The 24,988-nt window shown below is 42.8% G+C and overlaps 1 protein-coding gene and 1 long non-coding RNA gene across 4 annotated transcripts in view; one reads left to right on the forward strand and one right to left on the reverse strand.

Moving 5' to 3' along the window:
• The window catches only part of LOC105683437 (protein Tob1), a 41,720-nt gene extending 24,024 nt beyond the window's left edge, over nt 1-17,696 (reverse strand). The window contains exon 1 of one of the 3 annotated variants that reach the window (XM_048652971.1): nt 17,678-17,696. The gene's annotated coding sequence lies outside the window, so the exon portion shown is untranslated. Of the gene's footprint in view, nt 1-7,123; nt 8,101-17,677 lie in introns of those variants that run through there. The other 2 variants (XM_012396019.3, XM_012396020.3) reach the window with 2 other exon arrangements.
• On the forward strand, nt 10,327-21,358 carry LOC125500348. Its single transcript, XR_007277689.1, has 3 exons — nt 10,327-10,388; nt 17,745-17,876; nt 18,895-21,358. It is a non-coding gene; the product is annotated as an uncharacterized LOC125500348 (long non-coding RNA).
• Nucleotides 21,359-24,988: the final 3,630 nt, after the last annotated feature.

Consider the following 24,988-nt stretch of genomic DNA (forward strand, 5'->3'; position numbering starts at 1 on the left):
TACCTCGTTGTTTTTTTTTTCTCTTCAACAAGATTCTTACGCAACGTCGCGTGTTCGATTTTTCCTCATCGTTTTCCTCGTCATTTTTCCCACGTCATTCGGGTTTTCTTTTATACACAATTATATACGCTGGATTTCAATTACAAGGCGATACACGTGTACGTTACGAACGATCGAACGGGAATTTCAACCGGATCGGTAATTTCGTACCGTCCATAGCGTCGATTGATCCGCGATGCGCGGTTTGTAATGACAGCTGGTAGATTACAACACCTGCAATTATTACGGTCGTTACAATGTTCCGTAAGATTTCTTCCGTTCGTTTCCTTTTTATTTCGGTATTTTTTCTTTTTTTTTTTTTTTGTTTTGCTTTTCAAGCGGTATACAGGATGAGGATGATATCGGGGGGATTCGAGCGTCCGTACCCTATGAGCGCGAACGCATTCGCGTTAAAGTGACGTCGACATCTGCGCGACGACCGGTTCGTGAATCAGCCGCGAAAGAGACCTCCGCGATCAACGGGATCTAGTCGCGGATAAAACGTACGCGAGGTATTATAAATACGCGATAAAGTCTACAGTCGTACAGCACGCGGATGCCTGCATACGCCTATTTCGAGTCGGACGGCAAAATTTGACTAACGTAGGTACGTTTCTAAAATAGCGGTCAAAGTCGTACACAGTCGGAACACCGACGGATGATCTGCGAGCGCGCAACTGTTCCACCGATTAATAATAAAATCACGAAGCACTTATAGCGCACGTTTCGCGCTATATCGATAAAAGAATTAATTGAAAATTAACGTAAAACTGACGAACGGAGAAAGAAAAAAGAGAGAGACAGCAGCAAATTACTTTTAAATATACGTGTTGACGCTGTACGGATACGCGTCCGCGTGCGTATAGCGTGATTAATTAGGCAAATAGGTATACCCATATCCGTAGGTATAATTTATGCACACGCATACGTACGTTTGTAAACGCATTAATCGCGTTCGTGATGCGAACGACGATAAGGAATATTTGGTTTGACCGTGACCCCTACGATTTTACGAAGCGCACAAAATTATTATTATATATATATATACGAAACGTAGGTATATGAAACGAAAGAAGCGCTTTTATAAGTAGTGAAAACGAATTCATGCAGAGCGCTGCCACGTAACACACCGAACGGTGATTAGCGTGCGCAAACTTCCCCTCTCGATTAAATCACGTCCGTGTACGGGCATTCGGAATGACGCTAGGTGTACGTTTTATCTATGTACCTACCGGTACACATGTACAATACATGTGTGTGTATACCTATAATACTCGGAGGGACGTACGTCGTGCACGCTACAGAGAGAGGGAGGGGACACACGCAACGAAAGCAGCACCTACATCGGCACAGGTGTTGCGTACAGTTCAATTTTCAATGGTCGTACAACGAATGATCGTTACAATTATATAACGGTGTGCGTAGGTAGGAAATGTACGTAGGTTAGGCACACACACGGTATATTGAATAAAACGATAACGTAATAAACGAATCAACAACAATATCCGCGCGGCTGTACGACGACACGGTTTCGATCACGACCGCGTTACATTTGCACAGCGATTTATACGCGTACTATGGTACTACTACGTACCGCATGAATGATGTAACGCGTGTGTATAGCACCGATACGGATAGACGTAATACGCGCAACGTACTAGCTAGACCATCTCTCCGTATATACGTATACGTATGTTAGAAAATTTTGTGACTCGCGCGTATTCGTTCATTCAATATCACGCGAGATAGGCGATCGGGGTCACGGTTCACGCGAACGACGACGACGTAGCTCCGCCGAAGCTGCTCTTTTTTTTTTTTTCTTTTTTTTTGTTCTCCACACTACTCCGTACACCGCACCGGCGGAATTCCGCAGCCTGGTTCGGAGACGAGGTTTAGACGCCAGGAACCCGGACGCGACCTTCCCGAACTACGGAAAAAAATTCGAGTCGATGATAGTCGAGTCCATTTTTGCTCGGAAGCGCAAAAAAAGCCTGCATACATCTACAGCGAATGACTGCAGCGCTAGCGATTTGGTAGCGATACCGAAAATAACAAAAAGTCTGGACATCAATGACAAGTTGTAAAAGCGGGTTTCGAAATTCTCAAGGTGCGTTCGGTCACGTTTTTCTTTTCCATTCGAAACAACGAACGTCGACGAACGTGCGCGCGATCGATTCGGTTGGACGAATCGCACATCGTTTGATATTGTAATATACAATGTAATAACGGCCGATCGTATTTTTCACAAATAATATACGATGTGAGAAAAAAAAAAAAAAAAGTTTCATTCAAATAGAGACTCGAGAGAAAGAGAAATCTAAAGTTTCACGCGCTGCAGCGGCGCGACCGGCACGCGATACTTTGCGGGTCTGACCACATCCCGACGTTACTACTCGCGCGTACCGTTCCGTCCTCTTCTACTCGCTGTGCAGATCCGACAGCCCCCAACAATCGATCGGAAAAATGACGAGGAGAATAAGATCGTCGTTATACGTCTGACGTGTAGGCATAATTTTTATCAGGTAAAAAAATTGAGGGAAAATTTAACCAAGGTATCGCGAATTTTTTCATTTTTCTAGCGATGGCGTAACGGCAGTGTACGGTAGCGGTGCAGGCGGCAGCGGGAGAGGAGCCCCGATACGGGCGTACGGAACAATCGATATACCTCTACGAGCTTTTGTAAATTTATGTCCTATTTTTGGCATCCCCTGGGACAAAATGTTTAAGCTTAGCCTCTGCCGTGGCGTGCGGTGTACGTATATATCTATGGTATAACTATATCTATAGGAGTCACGTGCTCGAGACCGCGGTATCTATATTTAAAATACGCCGCGTTTCGCTAACCGTATTCCACTAGTATTCAGACCTCCCGTTCAATTATATATGTATATTCGGATCTCTCCGTGCCGCGGCATTCCGCGTTTCCGTTCTGACGATAGTCCAACGATATATGACCCATTCGAATTCCGCCCTCACTTTAACCGATATACCCGTCGTTGGTGGTTCTCGTCGTATAACGTAGACGGAGAACGGGTGTATCAAGCGTAATACGGATGAAGAGAGCTGCATCGATCGATCGAACGAACGAAAAGTGCTCGTGTCACTCTCGTACCGGCGAGTAAAGGGACTAGAAAGGGGGAGAATCGAGGAACGGAAGAGCGGAGAACGAGGCAGAAAAGGAGTAAGTATATTCGAGGGAGGTAGAGGAGGACCGTTCGCGTGTCGAGAGAAATAGGCCGACGGAGCGCGGAGGTCGGTTATTGATCAAGCGCGAATTGGGTCGTTATATGTGAGGCAAACACCACCCGGCTCGACCCAGTAGACCCGCCCGCGGCATTGCGACAGTCTGTGTCTCTCCACGTATCGCGTATTATAAGGGGACCAGGTTTACGTGCACGTACATTCACGACGCCGATACGTTCGTACACCTATCTGTATATACCGATATTCGGTGAATACAAAATTCACCATCGGCGGATAATTTCCATAGATATTTTTTCCACCCCTTACCGCACCCCCCTCCCCTCCGCGTCTAGAACGGCTCCCGGGCATCTAGTTATTTTATAACGAAATACCACAAAACGCGGATGAGGATATATGGACGACCGGGTCTAAAGTAAGTTTTCATCTGGAGGGTGAGGTCGAAAAATTGGACAAAAACGGTGAACTCAAAGAAACCAGCGACTAATGAGATGCAGATTATTAGAGTTATATACGTGTACGAGCGATTACACCTATAGGTATACATAATATGTAGGAGAGTTGTGAATTTTTTTTTCTTTTCTTTCTAATTCGCTATGTCATACGTCGCGAAGCCTCAGCGGGTCGTTACTTAAGCTGAAATTAATTCCGTACTCTCTTTCAGCGAGACGTTATCGAGGTAGGTTTCCCGTCGACGAACGCGGTGCAGCAATCGCGTAGGGTCCTGGCTGTTTAGTTTTTATTTTTCTATTTCAGCGAATTGGGTTATGCGAATGGCGGTGATTCGCCAATTTAGTTCTGAATATATTTGCAGTTTTGGGTTGCGGACGGCGGACGGCGGACGGCGACGAGACCGAATAAAACACCCGCTGATGTCATATCGATCAGCGAAGAGACACGAACGAGGGTTTTCTATTTTCAGCCGTTCAGAATTCAGCGGTACGTTCAGGGACGAACGGAGGGATGATTCCTTTACGGAAAGCCACGAAAATCCGATTCTTGCGGTACTCGCGTTGATTATAATTTACGTGCGGAAGACACGCTTTGCTCTCGCGATTCGTGTGAAATGAAATTTTTGGAAAATGAATAGTTGAGTGTCAGAACTTTTTGGATCTTCATAAGAAAAGAAGAAAAATCCCAGCAAAACGAATCGCACGTTTTCGATGCGATCGGAGTATACTTAACATATAATAAAAAAAAAAAAAGAATTCAACTTGCGATGATTTTGGATACTTTTAAAAATCTCAAGCTTTTCTTAAAAAAATTTTTATCCAACCGATCTTCGGAGGGGGCTCTCCGCGACCCTAATCTACATATATGTACATGTACATATTGCGTGACTCTTGAAAAAACCACGCGATCTCATATCGTACACACCGAATGTGCATGTGCTTCATATTCGCGAATCGATTTTTATTCTATAAATAACGACAAAAAAAATGGAAACAATCAAATTCAATCAGAATTAAAATGAAATAATCCGATACGCGTGTTATATACACCTGTATAAAATAATCAGAAAATTGATTCAACGGTGGTGATCTCTGCGGACAAAAACTTTTTCCATATACGTATACGCATAGATATAATTTTACGTACATATGTAGAGTGGGATTCGATTTCTAACGGTAATAACCCCATACCCATATACCGCGATCCGCCTCTGATTTCTTCGAGTCACGGAATCCCACACAAAACTGCGCCTTCTTCAGTTTCTTTTACGAAATTTTTTCATTCATTTGAAATTCATTTGTTACAGGCGTACGATTTTTTTCGAATCATCTTTAGAGATCGGTTGAAACGATGGCGTGTCACATCGAGCTCAACAGGAAGTGTTCATTGGATTGTATAACGAATAATTACGATGAAATAAATAAAATATCAGTGTCACTCTGTGCCAGTCTAGATATAGAAAATATATCAACGTGTACATAGGTATACTCGTGTACATAGTAGATGTATTAACGGTTAGAAACAGTAGAAAAGAACTGATTTCCAAATGGATTCATAACTATATATAGAAAGCGTTTCGCTACGTAAGATTGATAAAATAAATAAATAAATAAATAAATAAATAAAACAAATAATAAAAGAACTAATTATTTCTTCATTAGTATTACGATGATTGTGATTTATTTCACAGTTGTTCGTCGAGCGGTGGGACTTTTATATACATTTTCTAAACCAGATCGGTTGTACAGTTATACAGAAGTGTAAAAATGCTCTCTCGTCAATTACTTGCCGAACGGAACCAATCAGTGAATTACGCAATCAATATTGAACGGTGGTCGCCTAACTTACGAAGATTGGAAACTACCGATTCGATTCACGATTCGATTTGCTAATAATAATAATAATAATATATACCTGTTGTTTCTGCTCTCTTTTTCCTTTAGTTTTCTTTCCTTCTCATTGTACGTCGTTATTCTTTGCGCCACTAAACTCGGTTATCGTTATCGAGAGAGGAAAAGAGACGGGTGAAAAAGAGAAAAAAAAGGAAAAGTAAAAGAAAAAGAAAAAAGGGGAATCTAATGGAAATGGAAGTGAATAAACCACCGGTGGCAATCGGCAACGCTCCAGGTGCGTGTAACTTGACTTATCGGCTTACCGCGACGTTGCATCGCGTCGATTGAGATTATTCGAGGGCATCGCGGATGTGCATTTCATACGATGTGTGTAACCGATATACACGTTCCAGTCAGCGGCCCAGTTGCAGTTTTCAACGAACGACCCCGAGTATGTGTACCTAACCGGAGCGCCGCGGCGCTTTGCGATCCAACGAAGATAAGATAACCGTCAAGTTATCAACGAGAGATTCAAAGAGTAGAGCAACGCGGAGGAGAAAAAAAAATTCATTCCTTTTTTTTCCCTTCAACCAGTTTTAAATTAAATAAAACAACTATCATTTCGTTCGCTGGAGTTTAGAGAAGGGGAAGAAAAGAAGGGTGGCAAAAAAATCAACAAAAAAAAAGGTGCAGTGCGTAGCACGTGGTGATCGCTGAACGATGTTTTTTTTTTTTTCTTGGTTCTCGCATTCGCATGAAGTCAAGTTTGTCGTAACGAATGTTGTTTTCTTCTGTCTTTCAATTGGGACGATAAAAACGGGACCTGTTTTTTTTCAGATTAGCTCCTCGTTTCGCACGACTCAAGATGTGTCGTGAGTTTTTCCCTTTTTCCTTCATTTTTGAATTTCATTTCGTTCGTATAAAATGTGTAGGGGCATCGCACATCACCGAAGTGTAGGTATACACAATATGAATTAGTACATGAATTTGAATTGTCGAACGAAGAAAAAAAGTTGAAAAATTTCAGTAGGATCGTTATTCTGCAATAGAAATGTTGAACTGAAATGTTTCGAAAAAAAATTTCACCCCATTTCGATAGTCGACGATTGTGGCGGCGAATTTCGGTGTTCCGGAGCGAGGTGGTTTTAGGGGTGGGTTTTAAGTTCCGAGCGTTTCGGGCCGGCCGCAGAATCGGACCACTCTTCTTCTACTAGTCGCGATAAAATTAACCGTATGAACTATTGGTAAATTGGATGGAATCTAGGACGGTTACAACACCTTAAAGAAGAGGATATAAAAATAACTCGACCATGACAGATGCGTTCCTCAAAAACAATGCAATCTGGGAAAGAAATCAGTGCCAGTTTTCGCTCGTATTTTGAAAGCCTAATTATTACTAACGAGCAGAAACCCGAGGAACAAAAACGAGATGAACTCTTTTTTTTCGGCGATACCATGGGGGATAGTAATTTTTGGGCGGTTGTCACAGTTTTTTTTTTTTTTTTTCTTACCCTCGGGTAGTCGAGTGTCACCTACATTCGTGTTACGCAGACAGGTGGATAAGGTGGAAGGTCGTAATAGAATCTGATTTTACTCACTTTTTTTTATAGTGGCACATCCACCATGCTGTTGATTTTTTGTTCGAACAGCAATGCAACGTACAGCTGTAATATACGTTGCGATAATTACACTTGAATTATAATTTTGTCGATCGTTCACACTATTTATTACCTGTACAGGTATATTTTGTTTCGGTAATATTATACCTGGACACGACACACCGCGATGTATATCGTTACAGAAATAATAATAGATGAATAGTAATTTATGCGAATTACTTTGACAATCGACAAACTGGAAAAAAACAACGATTTTGAAAATACGAACTTTTTCAAATCGGTCGATTAAATTATTCCATTCGTGGGTAGTCAGTCGTTGGTGGTGTGGTGTTCGTGGGTGATGATTTAAACAAATTTTTTTGTATTATTTTTATTTATTACAAATATTTTTATATTTTGTAATTTTTCCTTCGATTATCGTTGTTCTTATTATTGTTAATTTATGTACTCGAGTACGATTGTAATTATGATAGAAAAAAACCTTGAATCACGTAAGTTTCGAACTCCACTGTATCGTCGCAGTTGTTGTTTAAACAATATAATCGAAGGGTTGTTTATCAGCTGAGGTTTTCAGCGACGTAGAATATAATACGGTGGTCGTGTAGTTAAATTCCTCGGTTGGGTATACGAATATTATTATTTTTCATTAAAGTTCATTTATCGATAATATTTCATTTGGTAATAAAGGAAATGAAGAAAATAAAAGAAAAAAAGAATGCGTTATATTTATATAAAAATAATATTATCCAATCGCTAACGGCGACACGAACTGAATACGTAACGTATCAATCGTCGTAACGTGTAATTAGTAAATGTAATTATATCGTCGCACGACCAGCGATTATCGCTCGATTTATAAATGACGTATTCGTCGTCGACGGAGGAGCTACATTCGGTACGGGGCACCACGGTAGACTGTCGAGTGTTCGCTGGCTAGGGCCGAGTTTCGCGGCTCGCGGCTCGCGTCTACCTCTCCCTCTTCTTATCGGTATTTCCCTCTCTTTCCCTCCTTTCCTCTTCCTCGCGCTCTCTCTCGACTCGCCGCCGTTCCTCTCCGATATAGTATAGCGTATACGCTCGGTACACACCGCAATGTTCGGTGAGGCCGTCGCGAGTCCTCGGAGGCTTCAGTTTTGTCGGGGGTAGTAGGGTGCCGAGGAGGGATGGAGCGGTGTTCGGGCGTCGGCGTAGCTCGTGACGTAACAGGGAAACGGGCCACGCGAGCTCCTCGCTTTCCGAAGGGCGGAGGGTGCCAGGGGGACGATTTTCAAGGGAGGTTCGGGAGAGCTTGCGATAGGGGAAAGGAAGGGAGGAGGAACGGGGAACGGGGCAGTCATTAGTGCCACTGGGACACGCGAGCGTGCATCTCCCTTACGCCCTTCCCTGGTTCCGAAAAATCCCCACTCCCCCGACCCGCGGGAAACTCGCTCAGCGGGTCCCCCACCGCCCCGGTTCGGCGGATCCCCCGCCGACGGAGAAATTTTCAACCCCTCCGATTCCGCGACGACCTCAGGCGCCAGCGCCGGGCGGGCGATCCTCCCCCCCCCCCCTCCTCCCCCTCGCCCCCACCCGATTCACCCCTTTCCCCCCTTGGAAAATTCTGCGCCGTCGCTGACGCCCACGCCCTCGCCAGCGCCGACAAACACCGTCTCCCAAAGTCGACTTCGACGCTGCGAACCCCTACCATCCCTGCCTCCGTTTCACCCCTTCGATCCCCTCATTTCGACGAGTGCGCGTGAACCCCAGACCGACGTCAATTCCGCCCGGTTCTAGCGGCTTAGAACGCGTTCGCGCCCCCCCCCCCCCCCCCCCGCGCCTCTTCGTCGTATCGTTCTTCGTTCAATTCTTCCTATTATGATACCTACCTCTTCTCGTCTTCTTCGTTTTCGTTTTATTCAGCATCTGTGTGTTCTTTTGTTTTACCTCTATACTCTGCCTCCTTGCCCCCCGCTACTTTCCAACCGAGAACCCCCCCCCCCCCTCACCGTTATATGTATACCTCGCTCATCGGCCTCGACCCTAGTCACCGGAATCGCTGTGACGTTTCGTCTTCTTCCTCCAAACCCGTCAAAGTTTCAGGGGCATCGGAGGGGTGGCTTTGTACGAGGTAGTATGCCGTACGGCTGTGCGGAGGCTCGTGTCATACCGATATACGTGCGCACGAGAAACTTCCATAGGTCGTGCAGAGGTTTGCGGTTCAGATGGAGGGACAATAATACGAGTTTCCACCGTACGCCCGGTACATCCATACGTATATATACTATACGCGAATACCTCCGTAACGGTGTTTGAGGATTTATGCGGCATACGCGATTGCGAGATTCATCATCGCCGCAGGATGCAGCTGCAAAGGATCACCGCTTGATTTAATCCCAAGCGCGGCAGCGCTCTTGTTTTTTCGTTCATTCGTTCGTTTACTTTTTTCGTTTCTTCTCCCGATGGCTCCGCTAATCTCGTTCCCCGCCATACGTCATGAATAAATCGAAAAGTTGGATTAATCCGGTAGCGCGGTTAATACCGCGGCAACAAATTTACCGGCACGATTACGATTTATTCCGCGAAAGGAGTCGGTGGAAATTTTGCGCCTTGCGGTCGCACCTTTTTTTTTTTTCTTTTTTTTTTTTTTTTTCTCTCTCTCTCGTTAAAGTAAATAAGTTTCTTAATTTGCGGGAATTGCTTGAGATTTGTAATCTGCTTCGCCGCGATCCGGAGTTTCAGAGATTGGAAACGACCGTTGGCCGGGTTGGCGAGGTATACACCTGGGTGTTCGGGTGGAGAAAATATTTTTCCAAAAAACTCCCCCCCCCCCCCTCGTTCTCGAAAACTTGATTATATTCCGGAAAAAATTCACTCGACAGCGAATATTTAATACCCGACGACTGACTCGAGTCGTCGTCGCGGTAAGTCACCGACGAGTAACTCTGTAACTGCACAACAATTATATCCACGAGTTTTCGTACGTACGTACGTGTGCGTACGTGTACGTGCACCTAATTGATTCAAGAAGCGGTTTAGAAATTCTACGCTGTGCGTATACCGGGTCAAGGTTCACGCTCGCGCAACGCAATGACATTGCGGACGTCTTATTACGTACTTCATTACTTCAATTAATTCGTAATTCATGCACACCGCGGCACGCTTCTCACTTAACTCTGGGGTCTCTCCGCTCTACTCCACTCGCCGACCAGACTACGCGAAGTAAGTTTCGCCTCGCATCCGTTTTATTGTATTCGCATCCAGATAGGTACGTAATTACCTATAAGTTGTCGGTATTATACCTGTATCTGCCGCACTTCGAATACCATGTAGTTCCCCGACATCGAGTCGAATTGGACGACTACGAGCGATAACGACGTAACCACAAGTTTTGAAAAAAACGAAAAAAAAGATCCTGCAATTGACGGATCGTATTATTATTACTTGGGTCGAGTTTTCAATTTCAATTTTTTTCACGATGTATAAATTACACCGTAGCTATGGAATGAATGTGAATTTTTGATTCGTACATTACGTTGTCACTGTCATTACGTAGCGTATCAATTTTATCACGGACGATTTGTTGATTGATTTTTGGTAAAAAGTAAAATCGGCAAACGATAAAATTTCGTCTCGTTTTTTTTTTTTTTTTTTTGCGCTCTCGATGAGTTTTTCGAGCCGCGCTGACGACCGGTCTTTTTTCGATAGGTGCGGGATCTATTCGCGCGCGATACGACTTTGAATATATATAAGAAACACGTGATGAAGTTTATTGGTTTCTTATCACAAACTCGTAAAACATCGCAAGCGATTGCAGCAGCGCGATATCGACGTCAAAGAGCATAGGAAAACCTTGCCGCAATACGTCGAAAAACTCGTGTGCTTTACATTTATGTATATCCTCAACGAAAAACGATATAAATATGCTTGTGCTTTTTTTAAAATCCTAACTTAACCGGAATTTCGGTACACTGCGAAATGAGGAATTCAGCCTGATTGCGGGTGATTATTCGACGCGACCCCCATCCCTCTTCTTTCGCTTTATGTCATTATTGCCTTTTTTTTTTTTTTTTTTTTTTTATATATCCGCGAATCACGTTGTTTTATTTTCTACGCGCCAATCGAGGGGATTTTAATCAACGTTGCGAAAGCTGCGTTGTGATTTTATCAGCAGCGAATCGTACGTATAGCGTGTCCGTGTATCGACGGCGCCTGTAGTGAAAAACTCGGATACGATCGCAATCGAACTTGAATAACATCATCCCCACGGCCCTGACTTTAATCCGATCTGTAGCAGGAATCTGCACGATAAACCGTGAAAAAAGGAAAAACGAGAAGAATCGAAAAAAGGGATGGAAAAAATTGAAACAAAAAAAAAAGGATTACCCCAATTTCTCTTGGCTGCCCGCGGCCCTCGGTACGTATAATGACGCGTATACACATACATGTGTAGGTAGGTGTACGCGTGTTTCTGAAAATGCGGGCGACGTACTGAATAAAATTTTTCAGGTGAAGAAAGAAATGGGAAAAATTTGATCGATACAAATATAATTTGAATGATATAATATGGTAATTTATTTAGGGGAAAAATACGTTTAATATAAATGGTAATTCGGAATTGTAACGTCCTGATACATGAGCGACGGCATGTAAAAATGTGTTAAATAAATTTTCTGCGCTGCGTTGAATTTAATTTTTCTTTTCTCTTATTCTAAAATTAACGTATACGCTGGGTTATGATCCGTTGTACGCACGTGTTGAAATCTTTTGACAACTTTCTGGAAATCATTTTCTCGCGAAAATATAATTCAAACGTTAACACCCGCAGCGAGAGCACTTCGTCCGTTTGCTACTGCAGTATAAGTCTCGGTACAACCAGCCCCTATATATTATATATATATATATATATATGTATGCATATTATATATACTCGATAATATATAACTTGAACGAAGCGTGTGCCGCTCGTTGTTTGCATTTGCAATGATTATAATCGTTAAGAGGTCCATTACTGAAATGGGTGTGGCTCGAGTGCAAGCGGCGCACACCTATTAACTTTTTTGAAAACCGGTACAGGTAGAACGTGCACGTAGTTACGTTTCTCACCCCGCACACGCACACGGGTACGTGTGTAACATCCATCCCGCACGGTGTAAAACTAGAGCCAACAGAACCCGAGGCCACCATTTTGTTGGATTAACGTTTTTTCCGCAAACCAGCTACGGGTACAGACGTCGAAAAATCTGTGTTGGAATTTTAAACGTTAAAAATCACGTCGCCTTGATTATACTCGATCTTGTGTACATATATATATATATATATATATATATATATATATATAAATCCAATAAAGGTTCTTGCGAATTAATTGAAAATCGAAGGCGGACTTTTGAGGGAATATAATCTTGGATCCACACCGCGCAAGCCGAAATTGATAGAATTTCAAAAGAGCCGGTGGCGATTGGTGCATTTCCACCCGCACGTTGAACGATATAAAGGGCAAGGCGGTGCTCGGTGACCCGTAATAATTTTGGCGAAGAGGTATATAGGTAGCGGTAGGTAGGTAGGTAGGTAGGTAGGTAGGTAGCCAATTTGGCGAAGCGTAACTTAAGGTCGTTATGACGATCCATTCAACGGATTTCAAGATTACCGCGTGTTTGAATACCGCGCGCGGGGCGCAGCTGAGCCAAGTATAGAGAACTGGAAAGGGCGAGTTGAATTTGTGATCAACCCTTAACGACCCGAGGTGCAAAGGTCACCCCCGTCCCGCGGAGGAGCTTGATTAGATCGCGGAGCCCGCAGAAGTGCCTACATCTGCAAAACCTACCTTCCTCCGCACGCGTTTGTGTGTACGTTAGCCGTTGAACACACGTACCTATACCTACACCTACACCGACAACGGAAGATCGATCGCTCCGAACGTAGAACTGTGTGACAAGTAGATCACATGGCAGGTGCGAAACCTACTTTTCTATTTCGTAACGACGATATACCTTTTTCACTTATAAAACATTCTCATTATTTCTGTCTCACTCGCACCGCACACGGGCGTCCACGTAATAAATATATAATAAGCGCGGCAGCCGGAGATACATCTTTGGAAGGGGTTATAAAACACGGTTAATGAAAGCGGAAGGTAGGCCGGTCCCCCGATTATTTTTCCTTTTTTTGTCGGAGCGGTCCGTCGCTCCGGCCGGATAGCGGAGTAAAAAAAATACCGTTGGGTTCACGTCCTTCCGATTGTCCATGGTGCGCTACACGCGATGGACGTTAGCAGAATTTCAGTATCGGTCCTCGTGTTCCTGCAGACGGCACGCCCGCACCATCTGTCTCTCCGCAAGGTCTTCTCTCGCGCGACCCGAAGATCCCCGGGACAATTTTCAACCTTATATCTAGGCATTACCTATACCATTCGCGTATAGATCAATATCTCACACTTAGGGGGCCATTCGATGTGCGAGTAATATTATACACGGGCGAATTCATAATCTCGTCCGTCGACGCGTCACCGACTGGCGACGATCGGGTCTGAATTTTGAAAATTTACTTCGTTCGAAAATGGTGATTTCGCGTTCGTAGAAATCCAAAGAAAATCGTACAATTAGAATTTGGAAAAAGAGTAAAATTTATCAAATTTACGCGATACCTTTCAATCGGTCAATTTTTCTTGCCGAGATATCCGATCGTGCCTGACTCGTCGTGCGGATTACGTAAAATGTAATTAACTTTTCCAGCCGTTGCGATAGGAGAAATTAAAGAATAGGATAAAATGGAAACGTTCTCGCGAGATATGACGGCAGCGAATTTCGTTGCAAAAAAAACAAAATTTTCAAGCTGAAACTGTGAACCGCGAGTTTCAGTCAGCTGTATTATTTTAACTCGGAAATCTGAATCCGTAAACCAGATCGATGAAATCGATGAACTTGCGACTCTTTATTTTAGCGAAGAATCGGGAAAAAGTACCTGCGGTATTTTGAAAACATCAGAAGCATGAATTCGCCGACTCAAATTGCGATGTGAACGAAATGGGTTGAAATACCTCAATATTTTGGCAACAACTTGATCGTATCAATGGATAGATTTCGGGAATATCTGGCAACTTATGTCAAAGGAAAATTTTAATTCAAATGACGACAAATGAAGCCTAAGTAAGAACGCGCTGATAAGTGTAGCGCGTCCGCGGGCATCGCTAGCATGTGATACAATTCTATATAATATTAAAATTGTCCGCGTATACTGAAAATGGTTGTACCGCCAGTCTTCGTCACGTGTTCGTTGGCTGCGTCGACACCGTGGAGATTGATAAATCATCCAGCAACGAGGTCTAGACGGCGACCGGGTCGCCGAATTTTCTTATCGTACGCGTAATACGCCGTGACGTCGCGTTGTCTTGGGAGAACGGCACGTGGTGATAGGACTGAAAACCGCCCAATTTGCGCCCGAAAAAGCTGCAGGTACCGCGCGTCGAGTGAGCACAAAAAAAATAAAAAATGAAATAAGAAAAAAAGAGAATTCGTTTCGAATTCACCTTTGGTAAAAATTGCAGAATCGTTCGGATTTAGCGCGGCCCGTTTCTCCCTTTCAGAAATTAGGGTAGGGTACGTACCGTGCAGAACCGCCGCTGATAAGCTGCGGAATACGGTGCGCATTTTGAGCCGCCAAGTTTGCGCAGCTATAATATTGATTCACGAGCTTTCTATATATCTCGTTCGCGTAACATAACGAGCCGCGGAGTACGCGAGCTGCCAGGCATGAATGACACGGAACGGCACAGATTGCATGGTCACGGGTTTCTACACAGGGAATCGCGAGGGTCACGCGGGTCGAATACAACCGCACGTATCTACGTACGCGTAGGTATGGTATGAGAGAATTTTTGTTTCTTACGAAATTCATACGGACGGGGGTTATCGCCGTTGATGAAAAAAAAAATCTATCGAATCGAACGACGTTCTACGTTGTTGTGGATGTAGATAGTAAGTCTAAAAAAAGATTTCCTTGGGGACATCTGGATTTAAGTAGAAGCGTTAGTAAAGATATACGTCGCGGTCGACTTATTGCGGGCTATCGTCAAAAATGATTCTACAATGGATCTGACAAAATTCATTTTTATCGATCTTGAAGTGTCTGTATTCTTTTAAAGAAAACTATGTCATATGTCATATGTGCAGTGGATCCGAGAAAACAGGCATGTCATTTTAATTGTTTCTGTTTTTGATTTTACTGCTCCCGCTGATGCACCCTTCGTATGTTTACATATTAGGGTGGTCTTTGAATTCACGTGCGCTGAGAAGCTTGAACGTTTTCAAATTGTCGTGAAAAAATAAAAATTCTCTGAGAACGAAAGAACTTAGAAAAAAAAAAAATAACAGACTACAAATATATGCACGTAACATATGTCGACTATTTCTGTCACCGGTGGTTAAATCGGCGATGGATTTTGCGGTACAGAATTTCACGCAACGCATCAGATCTAGATTCCAAAGGGGTGCTCCGGTAGTGACAACAACAATCGCGACAATAACGAGGTCGCCCTGTTAGATATCGATTGAATTTACAGAGGAGATCGAACACCGCGATTCTCTCCACGAATTATAGGTGTTCGCGCGGCTTTTAACCTTGACTTGTAAGTCGGGCTGTGACAGATATCGCTGTATCAGCTCCTCAGCCGCTGTAGATGTTAAAGAGACTATTAATATATAACGACGTCACTCGCCACGCAGGTGCTTTCCTAATTAGTGTCATCAAACGCTATCACCTGACTGTCTGCGGATTATATTGTCGACAAACCGCACAGCGCATATGTTACACGGACGACGACGAATATATTTCTCGCTGTCTCGGGAACGAAAAACAAAAAATTAAATCTAAAAAAAGTGGGCATCGCGAGGCTCGTCAAGAATTTGGCACCCTTCTAGAGAAGAGATATTAATTCGTGTCTCAAATAAAATATGAGAGAAAAAATCAGCTCAGACCAAATAGTTTTGGTGAGGTGTGTCGAGATGCGCGCGATACGAGCACAAAAAAATGTGAAATTTTCTAATTTTTTTTTCGAACCGCTATCGTTACGTGCGAACGGAGTACGCGCGGTGGCAGAAAAAAAAAAAAAAGAAAAAAAAAAAAACTTTTATCCCGAATCAGGCGAGACTTTCAGACGCGCGGGCAATTTCATTGAAAGCGATAAGAAGTGCGGGCCGTAAAAATAAAACGGTTATGAGTAGGACCTTGAATTAAGTGGCGTTGAAATCTGCCTAATTTTATGCTTACGTACGTGTTCGAGATTAGGTATACGGTTATTGCGTTGTACGTTCTCTGTGTAGAGCGGATTCGACGCCGCTGGTAATAAGAGGTACGTCGCGTTGTTTTCCAGATAATTGCAGCGGACTTTGAGTGCGGGAAGATTAGGCGTTGGACACGGCTGATTGTTATTCCGTTTGAACTGCAGCGGCCAAGTTTGCGAGACTCGATAATTAGGAATAATAAATAAGATGATCCTGCAGCGCCGACCTCCGAGCTGTAGGTCACGAAGGACGACTAGACGCTGACGAACTCGCGTTTTCCATTTGAATAGATCCCGTCCGTAACTAAACGCGTTTTTAACATTCAAACAAAAAAATTCTCACCGACGACGTACCGCACACAATTACTACGTCCCCTCGCCGTACCTCGTCCGACGTTATTATTTTATTCTCGAATACACAAAGGCCCCCAACGATTTCTTCTAGACGACCAACTGCAGTAATGATATTATTTTACTGTTACAAAAGATAATGGGGATGTACGATATACGTGTACGGATGATATATGTATATCTGTAGTCCAGAAATTCACTTCGACAAATGTGAAACGAAGCATTCCGCGCCAAGTCGACCGGATTATCCTTCGTAAAAATATTTACGACCGGATTCGTTATTAATTGCACAAAATGTAAAACACATTCCTTGTATTCAATTTTTTTCTTTTTTTTTTTTTATATTCACATTATTTCGACAAACTCCCAATAACTTCCAATTGGTTGGGAAACAGTGAAAAAGTCATAGGCGGTTAACGATTTGTTTGAGAGAAGAATTGAGAGCGAAAATCCACGTTACGTAAAATATCGCAGAGGATGAGGTGTGAGTCGATGTAAAATAAGGTCGAACGAACAAAATGAGAATAAGGAATTAAAGATTGACGTTACGAGATCGTTTCGAGGGTCGCCTCCTCGAGATTTTTCCGACTCGACGTCGAGTTTTTCGTCGAACAAGCTTCAAGTTACGGTGAATTGTACGACGAGAAGAGAGAACGACGTAGAAAATCGGATTTCCACCGTTGTAAAAATTGGCTCATCGTTATCATCGACGAATGAATAGGCGGTGCGTATTTCGTACGGCGAGCATCCCATATAATGCCGATAAGATATAGCTTATTAAATGTCGTTTGATGCGACACTCGGATAAATAACAAAGAACGCGGTATATATCTCGAGTTATATTACATCGCCGAATAAAGAAGAAGCGAGGGGAATCCATACGCATCTGTATATATATATATAAGTATCGGCGTTTCATTGCTCACCGAAATAGGGGTCCGCGACCGCTCCTTTCTTTTTCAGGACTCCGAAATATATCCGCCCTTCTTACAGGCACACCGGATTCCAGGAGAGGATTACCTACACGTCTCACGGAATCCTCGCGCAGGAAGATTCGAGGACCTGTAACCATAAAAAATAAACAAAATCAGAACGATATTCTTCTGAAGAAGTAAGGATAAAAAGGTAATTATGAGATCCTTCCGCGCCCAATTTCACGGTTAGATTCAATCGATGAAAGAATTTTAAGAAGAAAATAAATTACAGAGGTAAAAGGAACATTGAAAGAATCAAAGGTAAGCACAACCTGACGATCTAACGACGACCGACTTTGCGTGCAGGGTGAGATGAAAAAAATTCAAACACATGTATAGGTATGCGTATATGGGGGATAACAGGACGTACTTTGACAGTTATAGGTATGTTCGACGAAATCGAGCTCACATTCTTGGGTTACGCGTGGTGTATAGAATTTAGCAGCTCGCTTTATCGCCTCCCTCGGGACTCTTTACGCATTTCCTACGTATATATGAATTTAAAACGTTCAAATAATTCGTTTCCTAACGATACCGAATAATCGCAACGGCCTATTTTCCAATTCATCATCTACGTCAAAAATTTATCCGACAGTCGCCAACTTTTCGCGACGTTTTGAAACTTTTTTTTTTTCTTTTTCTCAAATTACCACAACTTTTCTTATTGAATTTTTATACCGTCGAGATGACGGGAAAAAAATGTGATGGAAATCAAAATGATAATAGCGAACGAGTGAATGAAAAAAATCTCCAGCTCCGTCAAATTTTTACCTCGTAGCGCCGTGAGGTCTTCGGTGCAGCTAGAGATTATAACGTTTGCTCCTCTGCAGCAAAATTGGTATTCAAATTACCCGAGCCTAGGAGTTTAGAGCAGAGTTCAGTAATTGGCGTGAAATTAGCTAATGCTAGACGATTATTAGATACTTAACGTAAGGCAGAAAGAAACTACGAAAAAAAAAAAAAAAAAAATGAAAACAATTTTGTCTTCGTTTAACAAACGCCATGTATTTTCTCTACTTACTTAATGTCTGAAAACAACTTATTCCCGCCCGTTGGAAAATGAACGAAATATGTACATATTTTCGCGTCATACCAAGTTTTCCGTTCTGCAGTATTTAAAAATTTGCATCTATATGGAAATGTTTAATTTTTTTCTTCTTTTTTTTCAGCAAAAACTTTCGCTCGTAATCGAGGAGAATCGAAGTATGGCTGACTACGGAGTAGAACGTTGCGAATCCGTGCACATATTCCGATTCCGTTCACTCCTCGGAAAGGGGGCGGAAAGTGGGGTAAACTTTTTAACTCAAGCTAACTTTGAAAATTCAAAATCTGGGTGAATTTCCTTCACTTGTTTATTTATTTATCAATTTTTTTTTCGTTTCCCCTCCCTCCCTCGATCCCCCTGTGGGCAGGGAGCGGAAAACTGGTTAGTTATCGTCGTTCGTATTCCTCTTTCGGGATATAATTTAGCAACAAATCAAAAAGCTTGTGCTCGGGAATGAAGCATCTCCTTATTTTTTCGTTCCTCACCCACACCGGCGTTGCACAAGGATTCCAAGGCGCCCTGTATACTTTATCCATAAATATAAACTCCCGCCAAGGTTTTGTGTTGCGGGGAAACGCGAAGGCTATATATTTCTATATAGTGCTATACGAGGTATAATGGGATACAAAAGTACCTCAAAACTCGCGGGTTTTGAAAGCGTTCGTGTATATACCTATATACGCGCAATATAAACCGCTCATTGTTCCGAATAATAAAGTACAGGTAACAGTCATTGTGCCGAGGTACCATTGTTGACTCAAGATGCGGAATATCTTTGGTTTTCACATCCTACCGCCTTCTCACCTGGGAGACATTTTACACCCTCATTAATTTCGATTCTCAATGAAAAGTCTCCATCTATTTCATACTTCAACCAACAACAGCTCCGTCTATATCTCCACTCGAAATATAAAAGACTGACGCTCATACGTGCGATAATGATAATAGAAAAAATAGTAATTTCGACTAACAAAAACAAATGATCCCTAATTGGTTGAATTCTACTCGAATGACCGACTCGTTTTCAAGGATAATTTATTATCCGACGGTCGAGTCAGCGAATCTTAGGTTTGAATTTTTTTCATCGAGTCTTTTCCAACCCCCTTCTTTTTTTTTTGGTTTCATCTATCTAATTTCCAAGCGATCGTTTCACCGATAAAAACTAAAGTTGCAGAGAATATTCTTCACGAACCGCATCGCGGTTAGTTTTTTCACCTTACGTGCAGTTATATCGTCGAAAGCTGTTTTCCGAATCAACGAGAGAATTGAGAAAATATATAGGTGGGGTGAAATCTGTCCATTTGTTCCAGAGTTTCTTTTCTGGGATATTTCTTCGCGGCTAGAACGGTCAAAGGTCACACGGGATTTACGCTGTAGCTACATCGTATCCACCCCCCTCTGCTACCGCCGCTCTCTTACTTTCCACCCTTAAGCCCGCACCCCGCGCATTCGGTTGTTACGTCAACGGCCGACGGTAGTGATTTTAGGCGGTATTAAAGTCCAGGGAGGCGAATCGAAACACGATAAAATTCGTTGAGAGAGAAATTTCTCTTGGTAAAATATTACGGACAATCCTTCAGTCTCTCCCTCTACGCTCCACCCGCGCATTCTCGTTCCACTTGTTCTTTTATTTATTTATTTAGCGATCCTTTTTTTTTCTTCTGTTTGTTGAAACGACAATCGATGTTGTTCGTTTCAGCCGATCGCGTATGCGTGTATACATATATTTGCTATGGATAAATTGGTTTCCATTGAATCCTCAAAAGGGAGAATTTTCGAACGGTGCAAGAAATCGAATCGTTTCTCCTTTTTTCCTCTCCCTCCTCTTTCGATTACGCGCATCGAACGATTGTTTCGCGATTCGCGCTATTATTCTACACGCCTGATACTTTTTCATTCATCATCGTGCGCTCGGATTTTTCGTTCCCAAGGGTTGCGATGGCGGCAACATAGAACGGAGTGTTGCGCCGACTGTAGTTTTACTCATCCTATACGTGTACCCCGAAAAGCGAAAAACAAAAAATGAAGAAAACACAAAAAAAATAAAAAATAAAAAAAACCCAGTCGATCGGAAGTCGAACTGGGTCAGCCCGCGGTCTGCCCGTTGTGCGGGTTTGCTCGCGAGATGAACAAAAACAAGTACGTAAGGGTCTGAAATACGACTATGACCGAGCGGAAAAAGTTAATCAATTTCTTTCCGCGCTGAGCTGATGTAAAGAATTTCAACAATCGGGATGCACGCGTATCGTTGGGGAGAAAATAATTCCATCGATCGACGTATAAATAAGTAAATTCCCCGCGATGCCATTTTTACGATATTTTATTCATTGTACAAGAGAAAAGCTCGGGCGTCAGCTGTCACCCCCGACAAATAACATCGTCAACTCAGTTTCCCTTATTTAGATTTCCTCAACCTTTTTTCCATCTATTTTTTTATGCTCAACATTCGGCCTTGTTTGACAAACAAGTTTGCCCTGATATTGCCGGCGCGCCGATTCCATAATAAAAGACGAATTTCAACGCGATGATGGGACACCCGTATTTCCATTTTCCCCGCACAAATTGGATATTGGAAATATGCGATGCAGAAAAACTCCCATTTACCATCGATTGAAATATTTAAACAGTGACAAGATTCGAAATCGGAGGTACGAACTGTGAAGACTCGATTTGAATTTCTTTTTCGTTTCGTTTTTCGTTTTTTTTTTTTTCTTTTCATTTTAAAGCTCAAATTTTATATCGCACCGCAGAAGTTTTGAAGTGAAAAATAGTTGCCGGATAACTTGCAAAGTTTTCTCTTGCATATCTTAGCTGTGCGAAGAGTTTTGCTTTTGAAAAGAATGGACAAAACGTGGAATAAACGAGGCTGAAATAGCGAGCTCAGTTGGTTCGATCCGCGCCGCCGCGCCGCGCTCGCTCCCATTTCCATTCCTACATTTGCAAAGACTCTGCGCCTCCTGAATTGTCTTTTGAACGGACATCGTTTTCGTACCTTTTCTCGCTCTACAATAATAATGGACGGGCAATAAAATGGGCGTGACTCAATTTCATTATAAATTCAATCAAAGACGTTATTCTAGTCGAATTCGTAATTGCTCCCTAACGAAAAAGCTCCGCAAGGCACAGACGGAAGTACACGACGGATATTCGGTGGTGACCGGTATCGACTTCCGACAATATTTCACTTAAAAAATTATTACTCAATTATACTCCGATGCGCTGAAATTGCTAAAAAAAGTTCTTTCGGACAATCGATAATCTCAAGCAGTGAACATATATCTGTATAGTTTTGATCAAGACACGTTGTGATCCGAATATTATGATTATTTTTCTTTTCTTCTCATCCCGAAAAGCACAGCCTTTTCTTCTCTCGTGTAAAAAGTTAAGGGGAGGACAAAGAGAGAAGCACACTCATGCAGCACGAAATCGTTAAGTTTAATTTCTTTAGGGAACGGATATCACATGTGGTTGGCTATACATTACACGACTGTCCAGGGAAACGTTGAAGTTTGCATACTCCTGAGAATCGTCGAACGTCCATTAAATATGTCGCGTTTCAGCGTTTTTCCCATCAAGTTGGCGATTTGGTTTCCATCGGTACCGATAACTACTCTGTGAGTAACATTGTTTTCTTCATCTCTCCGACGTGAATATTATTTTCGATCGAAGAACGCGCTTCTGTTGGAAGACGCGCAAGGTAACGGAGGTTACATACGTACAGGAATGGCCGAACGGCCGGGTCCCCCCGGCAGCGAACCAAAGCAACTCAAACTAAGCTAATTATAGTGATTACGAAGGATTCTCAAGGATCTAATTACTGGTAGTACTTGAACGTGCCAATTTCACAAACAATTACCTAATTCCATTATTAACGTCTCGGGTCGTGAGTTTGTCTCCACCTTAATTGAAAGAGTCGCCGCTTACTTAGTCGCCTTCGTTTCTTCTCTATAACTCTTCTACGCCGCACAGTCACAAACCTTGTCTACCTACCCAACCTCACCTATATGTATACGTATAAACGCGCTACGTTAACGCGTTACATCCAACGAAAACATCAAACGCGCGATGCGTGAGTATAGCTACAAACCTGGGTAACATCCCATAGTTACAACAACAACGGTTTCCATATACTCGCAAACGTCATCCACCACCGGCAAATACATGACCAGTTTATTTCGGGCAAATTATATTCGTCCAAATCTCTTCGTGGAGCGAGAGCGCGCCGCCGCTGTATCTACGCCACGCCATAATACCGGAAGCGCAAAAATCCCGAGCGAATAAATTTGAACGGCGTTTTTTGAGAACGTTATACTCATTTTGAGGTCCGCGTCGGTCGTCGTCTCATATACGCCCATGTACACTCGTATCAGACAAAAAAAAAATCGAGCTTCACATTTTCATCCTGCGACGTTGCACCGTACGCAATCCATTCGTTTCGATCCACATACGAGAGTTCGGAAGTGCGGCGCGGTCCATTTTTATTTGCGATGTTATGAAAAAAAAAAAATAAATAAAGCGCGTCGCGATGTTCGTAATATATATATGAGCGAAGGAATCCGCTGGCGGTCCTCGTTAAAAAGCGTCGTTACTGCACACAGAGCGCGTCTGCAGCGGCGAGCGGTCCACAGAGTAGAAAATAATACAAAACGAGGGTCCCACCTCCGTCGCTCTCACTGCTGCGGGATGACAATAATTACCGTCACGGCATCGCGCTGCTCGCGTACAAAGTTTAACGTTGGTGGAATCGACGATATTAGCTACGTACAACGTACTTGGGGAAAAAGGGATACCGACCACCGAGTGTGCTCAACGTATTCTTCGACGTGCTCGATGTTAACGGGAAAAAAATTTGCGCCGATCACGAATTTCCATGCTTAGCGGAGTAATCGAGTCCGATGATATTCATCTCTTTTTCTTCCGTGAATTTTTACACCAGCCGAGAAGGGATGCCTCGTTTCGAGTATTCTTTTATGCGGCGTGAATTTTGAATGAAAAATAAAAAAAATTTGGCGAAACCTCGATGTGTATCGCACACGCAGATTTCTTTTTATTTTCATATCCGTTCAGGGGTCATTAATCATCACGTGGGGTTGAGACAGGGGCGATCGATCGATCGAAACTTAACGGGATAAAACCGGATTGGAAGATACAAATTTCAAGGAATGGGGAATGAAATTGTGCCTCTCTGTAGGCACAGCGGAGGCTCGAAAAATACGGACGGAAACATCTTCGAGAACGAAGCGGTTAAACGAACGTGTTCGTTACAACGAGCGAACACCTCGAAGGTCAACATTGCATATGTATGTGGCGTGGTGTAATTAGCGTATTACATAACGTCGTTTACTGCACCAGCTGTTACGCGGTTTACGGGTAAGCCACGTCGGAGCAATTTGAATATTTTCAAAGAACTCGGATGATGGGAGTTTTAATTATCATTCCAAACGAATACGTATAAGGAGGACATGATTAATCGAAACGGTAGTTTATCATTTTGCGATAAGATACGAATATATTGGGATTTAGGAATCTTTCGTCCGTATTGAGAGGATGAATCGAAAGGAGAAACCCAACTCGATCCGACCGGCGAGTAAAAAAAAAAAAAAAGAAAAAAAAAATGCTCAGCTACCCGGGGGTTTATCCAACGCATTCACGTCCCGTAAGAAAAGAAGATCCGCCATTGTGATCTGGTCCATAATGTCATTGATTAAAAACGCTAGTGAAATACAGCAACGAATGTAGAGAGATATAATAATGCAACAAGGGTTATAAAACGAAGTGGAGGGTGATAAAAATGTGACGGAAGCGTTACAGTATCCACTTTATGGATTGTAACCCGTGTAAAGTAGAAACACCGACTACATATAAGCTGAGGTAGATAGATACATAGATAGCTAACCTATATATTACAAATTTTGCCCTACATACTTTACACGGGGGGTGACGGGGTTTGTCTACAGGGCTCAACTTTTACGGAGCAGCCGGGTGGGTAGCTTTTCCCTTTTTCCCTGAATTTTTTTTTTTTCTCCTCTCCACCGCTGTCATTTTATTTTATTTTGACTACATATTTTCGATTTTCTTATTTTGTCTTCGGTTTTTCATTTTCATTCTTGCTCTCTTCATCGCGGGAAAACGCTGTCCCACTCTTACGGCAAGATAGACGCCAATGACGCCACGAAAACCCGTGACGCCTTGGAGACGCGTCTGCGCAACGAGCCACT

This window comes from Athalia rosae, chromosome 3 (assembly GCF_917208135.1).
Source record: "Athalia rosae chromosome 3, iyAthRosa1.1, whole genome shotgun sequence".
NCBI lineage: Eukaryota > Metazoa > Arthropoda > Insecta > Hymenoptera > Athaliidae > Athalia > Athalia rosae.